The 9,600-nt window shown below is 41.4% G+C and overlaps 1 long non-coding RNA gene across 1 annotated transcript; it reads right to left on the bottom strand.

The window, feature by feature from the left end:
• Positions 1–1,296: 1,296 nt before the first annotated feature.
• Positions 1,297–3,425, bottom strand: LOC112412962 (uncharacterized). Its single transcript, XR_003005877.1, has 2 exons — positions 3,087–3,425; positions 1,297–2,149 (listed from the first exon to the last, which is right to left on the bottom strand). It is a non-coding gene; the product is annotated as an uncharacterized LOC112412962 (long non-coding RNA).
• Positions 3,426–9,600: the final 6,175 nt, after the last annotated feature.

Genomic DNA, 9,600 nt, shown 5'->3' with positions numbered 1-9,600 from the left:
CTACACCCAACGCTCAGCTCTGCAATAGCCCACGGGTTCGGGTGTGGACTTGGGGTCAAGATCCAGTGAGTATAAAACCCGAATTTTTGTAAAACTAGTAATGGGAAAACAGGAAGATCAAGGTAGGTGGTGAAATCCTCACCGAGGCCAATGATCGCACAACACATCACTCCCTGAAGCACTTTTTTTCTACCTGCTGTAACACTAAAAGTTAGGAGTGTATCAGGTTGATAATTCACCAACCCCAGAACTTTCCTTCCTTAGAAGTTCTTCCAGGGTTTCTGTCTGAAATTCCTTTTCTGTTTAAGGGAGCAGGAAACTCCAAGGAATTGCAGAACCGGTAATCTAATACACACCTGGGCAGAGCCATCCCCCCTATAACTAATCAAAACCAGAGTCAGCCTGCAGTTTGGAGAAATCCTGAGTTATGCAGACATGTGAAGGTCCTGGGCCATAACGTGGTCAATGCTATGTGGAAAGCAATTCAGGGCCAACCAGGTGTGGCTCAAGGGGTTCTTCCAGCAATGGCCCCGTTGGGGTCGAGAAGGGGAGGGAAGAGGTCAGAGGACTGTTGTAGACCAAGAAAGGAGCACGATGAGCGGGGAGAACAAAGCTCTCTGGAGAGGAGGTGACACTTTGCCTCTCTACTCGCTTCAGGTTCCCTTTCTTCCATACTCTGTCCCAGTGAAGGACTTGATAATAAAATGGGCTTAAAGCCTTAACTGGGCTGTGCTGAGTAGTGAGTAAGGTCTCTGTACATTAAAGGGTCACACATGGAATTTTTCCTTCCCTGGCTCTTCTTGCCCTGTGGTAGCAGGTCCTGAGCTCAGCAGGCTCTGTTTTCTCTTTGCCCACGGCTTTGGGTTCCTAAACCAGTTCCTATCGATGGGGTGGGAAGGTTTCCAGGTATAGACATGAGCCTGGGAAGAGGTTAAGAAGTCTCTGTTTAGGGCACTGAGGCTGAACTACATGAAATTACCTGAGCTTGCAACGGGCTATGATGTAACACATAATCAGGACATGCATTCTGATCCTTGTTTGCTGCTGTTCCACGTGTATAGCTTCCTCGGGAGTCTTGAGGGAGGAGGGATGTGGGAAACCCTGGGTTCTATGATAACCCCACCCCTAACCCCAGAAGTACTCTCAAGGATGCAGGCTGAAGATGTGTGCTCTGTTAAATTTCCTAGTCTTTTATGCACACCCAATGCTGGGCTGGTATTTATAGCTTCATATCTCTGAAATTGACTTGTTCTAGATGTCATTGCAGAGTAGTCCTTAATTATTTGACACAAGTAATATTATTTACATTTTACTTTCATGTAAAGGTGACAGCAGCAACAACATGGGCATTCAACAAGTTTTGAATTAGACTAGATTCTAAATTTTGTTACGGAAAGAAACATGACATGTCTACATGTCTCTATCCACTCTTAAACACAAAGACGTAATTTTATTCACGCAATAATATGAATACTGTTCAACACGCAGGGCTTTTTTCTCCCTGTTTAAGTTGAATTTCATTCTGAACATCTAATATTGACAAGCATCAAGATATTTTAATCAGGTTACTTTTTATGTTTATAAAAGTGGCACAAATGTCTCTGAATGCCACTCCAGAGATACTAATCCACACTTCGCACTTATCCCAAATCAGTCTTTTAAAAGTCCCAAAAGATCTTAATAACATGTCTGCTCAGTACAACAAGGCAAACAACTACCCAACTCCTCTTTAGTCGCATATCACAAAACAGGGCAAAGACAGATGGAATAACATTCCCTGTGCTCTAGGGAAAGCACAATACAGGAACAGGGTAAGAGGGTTTCTGGGTCCCTGCCACTGTTTCACATGCCTCTTTCATCTTCTGTCTTCCTTCCCAGGCACGACAGAGCTCCTCTGATGGAAGGCAAGATGGCTGCCATCCTTCAGTTATCACAGTACTGTACCTTTAGAATGGACAGCATCAGCACTGTGATAACTGAGCCAGGGCAGCCTGTCAGTCACTGTGTCGGCTGGCAGCATCCTTTCCGGGTGGCTGCATGACTCCCTCTGAAGGCTCCCAAGGAAGTGGAAGACTAAAAGATCCCCTTCTGGTTCGAGATTTGGGGAAGCAGAAGAAAAAGTAGTGTCACAGCCCAACAATTAGCGAGGCTGAAATAGTAAAACGCCTGGTTGAATTATATTAAGACAAAAGATGAACACATGATTTATACATATTGATGAGCAACCACGAATACATCACATACGCTTTCCAGCTCTACTTCACAGTGTTACCTCTTCGGTGCATGGATTTGCTGATTCCATCTCCCTGACCTCAATCATTCATGCAATAAATATTTACTTAGGGTCTACTATATTCCAAGACCTCTTCTAGATGTCCAGGAAATGAAGATAAATAAGACCTGGTCCCTATCCTCAAAGTGCTCGTGATCAAACATGGCAAGAATACTTCACATCTGCCTAACATTCAGTAATTTTCTATGGCTTTCTGCTTTAGTTTTCACAAGAACCCCTATGGGGTTGTCAATGAATTACTCATTAATTCATCACAAAAGGATTCTGGAATATGTTAGGTATCATTAGCCCATTTTACAGAAAGAAAATAAAAATCTAAGAGAGGTTAGGTGATTTACCTGATCATACCACTAAGTTACATTGAACCTGAGTTCAAATCCATGTCAAATGACTGAACCTAGTGTTTTTCTCTACCCCAACCTAGCCACTCAACTCCATCAAGGGGATATTCAGTTTACACAATTTACGCAAACAAAGTTTCTGAAAACATCTACTTTTTGCTTAAAATTTTTAGTTTTCTCAGCATCTCAGACCATGAAGCAGAAGCTTGTGGGAGTTTTATGATTTAAGAAAAACTAGCAAAAAGAATGACTTTTATTGTTCTTGCTCTGAGTGCTAAGAATATACTCAAATTGATGAACACTGATGATGATTACATATTTATCACACCTGTGAGGCGTTTTCACTAAAGTTATGTCAATTTTACAGTTAGGATGAAGGATCGTTAACAACCTTTGGAATGCCTTTTAAAAAATCAACACATACACATCACTTGCTTTAAAATTATCTGTACCTTTGAGATGTACCCTGAAGTCATCTTCAAGGATGAGGGACATTTTTTTTTTTAAGATTTATTTATTATTTATTTTTATCTCTCGCTGCGTTGGGTCTTGGTTGGCACACGGATCTTCGTTGAGGCACGCAGGATCTTTCACTGCGGCACACAGGCTCTTCCTTGTGGTGTGCAGGCTTCTCTCTGGTTGCGGCATGAGGATTTTCTCTTCTCAGGTTGTGGTGCGTGGGTTCCACGGTGCGTGAGCTCTGTAGTTTGCAGCACGCAGGCTCTAGTTGAGGCGCGCAAGCTCCGTAGTTGTGGTGCGCGCGGGCTTAGTTGCCCCGCAGCATGTGGGATCTTAGTTCCCCAACCAGGGATCGAACCCTTGTCCCCTGCATTGTAAGGCGGATTCTTTACCACTGGACCACCAGGGAAGTCCCAGGGATGATGTACTTTTAACAAAAAGGACAAAAAGATTCTGAAACTAGAATTCAGGCTTCAGAATAATCAACTTATTAAAGCCATGAGTCACTCATTGTTTTTCCATGTCAGTCAGAAGTTCGCAAGTTATTTCAATATGAGTGTAACTTGACAGATATTTGAAAAATAACTGTGTTTTCAATTAGGCATTTGCTCAGTTTCAAAGACTCATTATATGCAAATTAGATATTAGCTCTCTACTTCAAGTAAGTCAGAGAGATGAATCAATTCTTTAGATGAGCACAGGTCAGAAAATAGAGTACAGTGAGCCTAGCTCAACTGTTAAGTTTATGCACTATGAAACTGACCTCATCTTCAGAAAAGGAAAATCCAGTGAAACAATCACCCACATACAAATTAAAACAACATTCTCTGAAGTGCAAAAATGTGTAACAGTTAAAGAGGTCATCGCCTAGGTCTTAGCCAACTGATGTAATGCAGAGTTGAAACACGAGAGGGCAATGAAGATTAAAAAAAAAAAAATTGGATCCCTTAACCTAAGGTTCCTGGAAATAGTCACACATTTTACCCAAATTATAAACATCTGTTACATGAACAAAGATATTGTGATTATTTGAGAATGAAATTTTAGATAGCCGATACATCAAAAAGGATAAAAAGATTACCACCGAACAATTCCCAGCCACAAGTTCTGTCAGTTTTGGAAAAGAGGAATACTTACTGTGAGATACTAGAGGGTAAGTAAGTATGGGGACAAATAAACAACTGATATACTTAGTAGTTATTAGACTGTTCCTCACAAAGACTGAGTACTAATGCAACTGAATGTCTAAATATGAAGTCAACAAACCCGAACTTCATGTTTGTAATGTACTACAAAGTTGAAATTCACTCTATTAGCCATGACCAAAAATCAGACAACTAAAGATTTTTGGTACAAAAAGTAATGAGTATGTCCTTTACTTCCTTATTTTTCTCTCATTTCTTTTTCTACCTAAACTGGGCGTGGGGGGATAGGGCGGGGAGCCTAGAGGCCAAGTAATAACAAAAAGCAAACTGCCATTACTCTGTGATTTTCTCAGAAGAACTCTAAAGCAGTTTCAAGGAAGAACAAAATGTGGATTTTCAGAACTGTATTTTATAAATACTAGTAAACACTTAAAATGTTTTATTTCTTCATGGAAATTATTTCTTATAAATGCGCATTTAAAAAACTAAATCTATCAGAAACACTTCTTTTTCAGTAATTTTTCTTTAAAAAATTGACTTATTTTAATTGTAAAACAAATGATGGCAGGTGCTAATGCTACAGTACGGAAGTGTACTGCACAGTAGAAGAGGAAGAAAAAGATAATGATGTAAAATGCTTTCCTCCAGAGATCAACCTGATTTTAAACTCAGTTCTTCTATGATGAAAATGATACAAGAACAATTTCTTCGTGATGCATGCACCAAATATTATCAACTAGAAAACCAAGTACTACTGGCAAACTGGTATACTAAAAATGTGCTTTTAGACCTCGTGGAGTACAAATGCACACACAAAAAACATGTCACGTCTCTCTTATCAATAGACCGAAAGTGAAAATACAGTGATTTTGAACTTTTAAGTATCTGATTATATATTAAATAACTGGAGGAACCATGAAATGAACTGCTAGCATGCAAAATATCTGACAATACTTTAAAACTAAAATAGTTTAAACAGGTGAATTTAAATCCACTGGTCTTTTACTGAAGTGTGATGTTTTTTCCTTCCCCAACTTGAAAACCACAATCCAACTCAGTGACATTATAAAATGTGCGCATTTGACCAAACTGTCATGTTATAAAAATGTACTGTCAACGGAAAGTGCTAAATGTCAACTACTGCTCTGTCAGAAATACAGAGAATGCATACCTGCGTTTCACGGCAAAGCTTTGCTGGTAATAGTGTTCGAAAACTAACTTGTACCAAGATTAGGAGGCAGTCAGGAATAAGGGGGTTACACATTTTTTTCTTTCTTTAGGAGAAATAAATCAGCTAAAACGGCAAGGAGAAGCCAAGGACCACTGCCTTGGCCAAGTCAGCCCCAATTCTCACAGAGAAGCATTAACTGGGAGTAATTACAGAGGGGGTGACATTGTTTTACCCATTCCAAGCACTGGCCTCTAAACAGTCACACTGCATAACCTCAGCAGGTCATGAAGAAAAAACCTAACACAGAAGGTCTCTATACAGTAATGCAGAGACAGAAAGAGGAACGAACTGGTGGGGATTTTAGTCCAAAAAGGCTCCAGGAGACTAAAAATCTACAAATAAATGGACCATCCCACTTAATGCTTAATAGAATATAATGTTCTATTCTATGGGCCTTTTTCCCCTTTACATGTGTACTCAGAATACACACTTGTAGTCCAACTGTCTACTTCTTTCACTGTTGGATTTTGCTCGAGATTTAATTTGTTTCCCCAGATTTTGGATTTCAGTCTGCTCACAAGTCAATTCTATTCCGTCTCACCTCTGTTATCATTCCCTTTTAGAATAACCAATCAAAAATACACCAGCTGACTTCAAAATGACCCACCCCTAGCTAGTCTCTCTAAAAACCCTGGGTGTCTCCACTTAATCTATGATTTCCTCATTACTGGCAGCACTGCCATTTAGAAATGCTGGGTCTTACTTCTCAAATTCCCTTAATGGACAGCTAAAGGGGGCGGTACCAAAGACGTGCACTGACCTCTACTTCTAGAGCCTTGGGCTGTTCCGGAAACACAATCACTCTCCTCTTTTCTGCAGAGTCCACCATTCTCAGAGCTTCTGTTCCTACACCTGGAAAAGGAACACATTTCTACTTGTAACACAGAGGTACTGCACTCATTATGAAGTGCTGTATCTTAAACTGTGATTTACTTTGGTACTGTTTACATCTGATTTCCTCAAACCAACAGCATTGTTCCTGAAGTCAGAGACTGCTGTCTTCATGTCCTTCCACAACATCCATCACAGTCCTTTCCATAGAGTGCAAGCTCAACAAATACTTGCCTAATTCATTGACAAACTTCTTCATTTCCCAGGGATTCTCGAAATAGCTTATCAACAAACGTACATGCTTAATTCCTCTCTCTGTGTGTCAACCGGCAAGATACTTGACAGTTTGTCATCTACAAAATGAGGGGAGAGTACTAAATGCCCAAGTCCCTTCCACTGCCATTACTGAATCTCATTAGATAAAACCAAACTCCAAAGATAGTAACATCTCCATCCAGGTCGACATTATACCTTTTGTTGGAGGAAAAGGGTCAGGAACCTTGTGGGCCCAATCACCACCAATGTTGCTATGAAGTGAGGGCAGAAAGTGAATGCAAAGAAAGAGAAAATAAACAAAGGTGGGTGGCATCACTAAGATGCCACCAGGTGTCATGACTGTTACAGTACCACGAACTGTTCTCTGATATATCTTGGCATGCCCAGGAACCTTTTACAAAAGCAGCTCTGGCCAGATATGTGGATCGCTTAATTTTCCCAAGACACCCCTACCAGCCCTTCCGGCACCCGGGACGTCTTTATTGACCTTCCTGCGCAGGGCACGCCTCCTGCATAGAAATCTGCAGGGCAGTCACTATTAGTCTCATATACTGTGATAGTTAACTCTTGGTGCTCCCAAATGTCCAAATGGAAAATAGCAGGGGAAAGTAAATGGTTGACAAACATGAAGGAACTGTATTTCACGCAGTCACCTCTTTTGAAATTAATCCAGGGAGAAAAAGGAGCAATGCTACAGGCCAGTGGTGTCCCAGAAAAGTAAAAAGCAAGCTATGTATGTAATTTTAGATATTCCAGTAGTCACATTTTGAAAAAACTAAAAAATAAACAGGTTAAAGTGACGTTAACCATAAATTTCATTTAACACAATATACCCAAAATCTTTTCATTGGAACATGTAATCGATATAAACATTAGTGAGATATTTTACTCTTTTTTTGTACTAAGTCTTTGAAATCCAGAGCATATTCACTTATAACACATGTCAACTCGAACACTAAACCTTCATCAGAAATAATCTGAATTTAGATTTCATAAAAGTTACAGCCTAAAAAGTAGATGCCCATACCCAACTTGTTTCCAAACATAACGAAGTTTTCCAAAAACTGAATGGAACACCAATTTTTGATTTAAAAACCGACTTATCACCCTACCCAGATTTCAGGTGCTTGACAGCCACACGTGGCTAGTGGCTACTGCATTCATGCAGGTAGACAAAGTCCTGTCATCCGGACTTTTTTTCAAACCGGAACCCTTCACCCAGCAAGTCATTCTACAGCACCCACCAGGTACTCAAATTATGCCAAGTATTTTCTGCCTTACTTCTAATCCTTATTGTCGTTAATACTTCAGTGATGATCATTTATTAAGCAGCCCTTCCTAAAGACTGAACAACTCTTTCTGCTCAGAGAATTCAGGGGAAAAAATGGAGACATCATGATTCAAAGATATGGAGTTAATTTTCGAGGTAAAGGTGGAAAATCCTGACATCGTTAATTCTTTGTCCAGGATATTAGTCACCCTGCAAAAGTTACAGGCATTGTTTATAGTAAGCCTCTCAACTTCCATACTCAAAACAGCTGTCACTGCAACCTCAGATTCCTCGCCTTCAAAAGCTCCCTCCCCTTCAAAAGCTCCCTCCCCACCAACAACCTCCTCTATCTCTAGCAGACTCTCTAGAGCACATTCTAGGAGCCCCTCTTTAATTCATTCTGAAAAGTACTTGTTATTGTTGACATACCGAAACACATGAATAATTCAATAAAGAATCTAGAACCATCTGATTAATCATTCATCGGTCTAGGTACCCAACTGACCTTGAGAAAAGCATTTCGTGAATATACGTGGAAAGTATCCCCATACCCTTCCCCAAAAGAACCAATTACTACAAACACTACAGCTTTCTCTACCCATGTCAAAGTACAGTGTTCCTCCTGCAGCTGATTTAAAAGTTGATCTTTTAAAGAAGCTGGATTCCTAAGGTAGTTCTATTTTGAGCCTTCTTCCTGTTCTGAAGCTAAAGTTGGAAGGGCTTAGGTGGTGATGTCATGGAAGGGAGACTGTTGGCTTTCACAGAAGGGTCTCCTCCTGCAACTCTGGGGATGTTCATGTGGGGGACACCAGCGGGAATGTGCACCTCTCGTCGCTTTCCCCTCCCTCCCTTTTGAGTCCCAGCTACTCATTAGCCAGCAAGAAAACAAGTTCAAATAAGCATGCAAACATATTTACATATTTTACTTATTAAGCATCTCAAAAATGAAAAGACCAAGGAGAAAGAAAATGCCTCGCACCAGGGAAAAGGGGTGACAATCCATCCCCCCCCATCCGCACCTCCCTAAGTATCTATCATAGGACTAGGGTCAAAGGGTGGGGGGGGAGCAGCTGATAAGAAGAAAAAAGGGATTATAAATCCATCAAGCTCAAAGAGGGAAATGCTGTTGGGGATACTCAGGACAGAAGGAAGACCCCTGGCTCCCTTCTCTTCCACTGTTTTCCCCTCCCTTTTGGAATGGAGGAGATTTAGGGCAGGGTGTGCCTTCTGCTTGGGAGGCGTGTTTGGCTCTGGAGAACCAAGAGGGGCCAGGGTGGAGCCCAGAAAAAGAGAGCCAGAGACTGGCTGCTTAGGCCAGATTCTGGACTAAGCTCTTAGCGGAAGAATAAAGGGGGCTGTGGAGGAAAAGCAGACGATTCCATTGGAAGACCCACTGGGGAATGCGGAACGCACACTAAATCCAAGGGGATCACTTCTCTCTCAATCTAAACCCAGCAGTTAGTTGCCGGGTGGTGGGGTGCAGGTCCAGAGGCAAGAGAAAATCCCAACACATCTGTAGACCACAACTTGCTGGGGTGGGGGGATGGGCGTGCCCAGCGCAATCAGCAGGTGAAAGCAGCACTTTCTGGCCAATTCTGGGATGGGATGGTTGGCTAAGAGCTTTGGGGAACACAGGATTTCCCGGTTTCTCAGCTCACCTCTCTTCCAAAGCGAGGAATAAACACAGGTGTGGTCCTTCTCCAAGAAGGTGGCAGCTGGCCTGCGGGTAGCTGAGTGAGGGAAAAGATTCCTTG

This window comes from Neophocaena asiaeorientalis, unplaced genomic scaffold (assembly GCF_003031525.2).
Source record: "Neophocaena asiaeorientalis asiaeorientalis breed wild unplaced genomic scaffold, Neophocaena_asiaeorientalis_V1.1 scaffold135, whole genome shotgun sequence".
Taxonomy (NCBI): Eukaryota; Metazoa; Chordata; class Mammalia; order Artiodactyla; family Phocoenidae; genus Neophocaena; species Neophocaena asiaeorientalis.
This window is presented reverse-complemented; position numbering and strand designations above follow the sequence as displayed.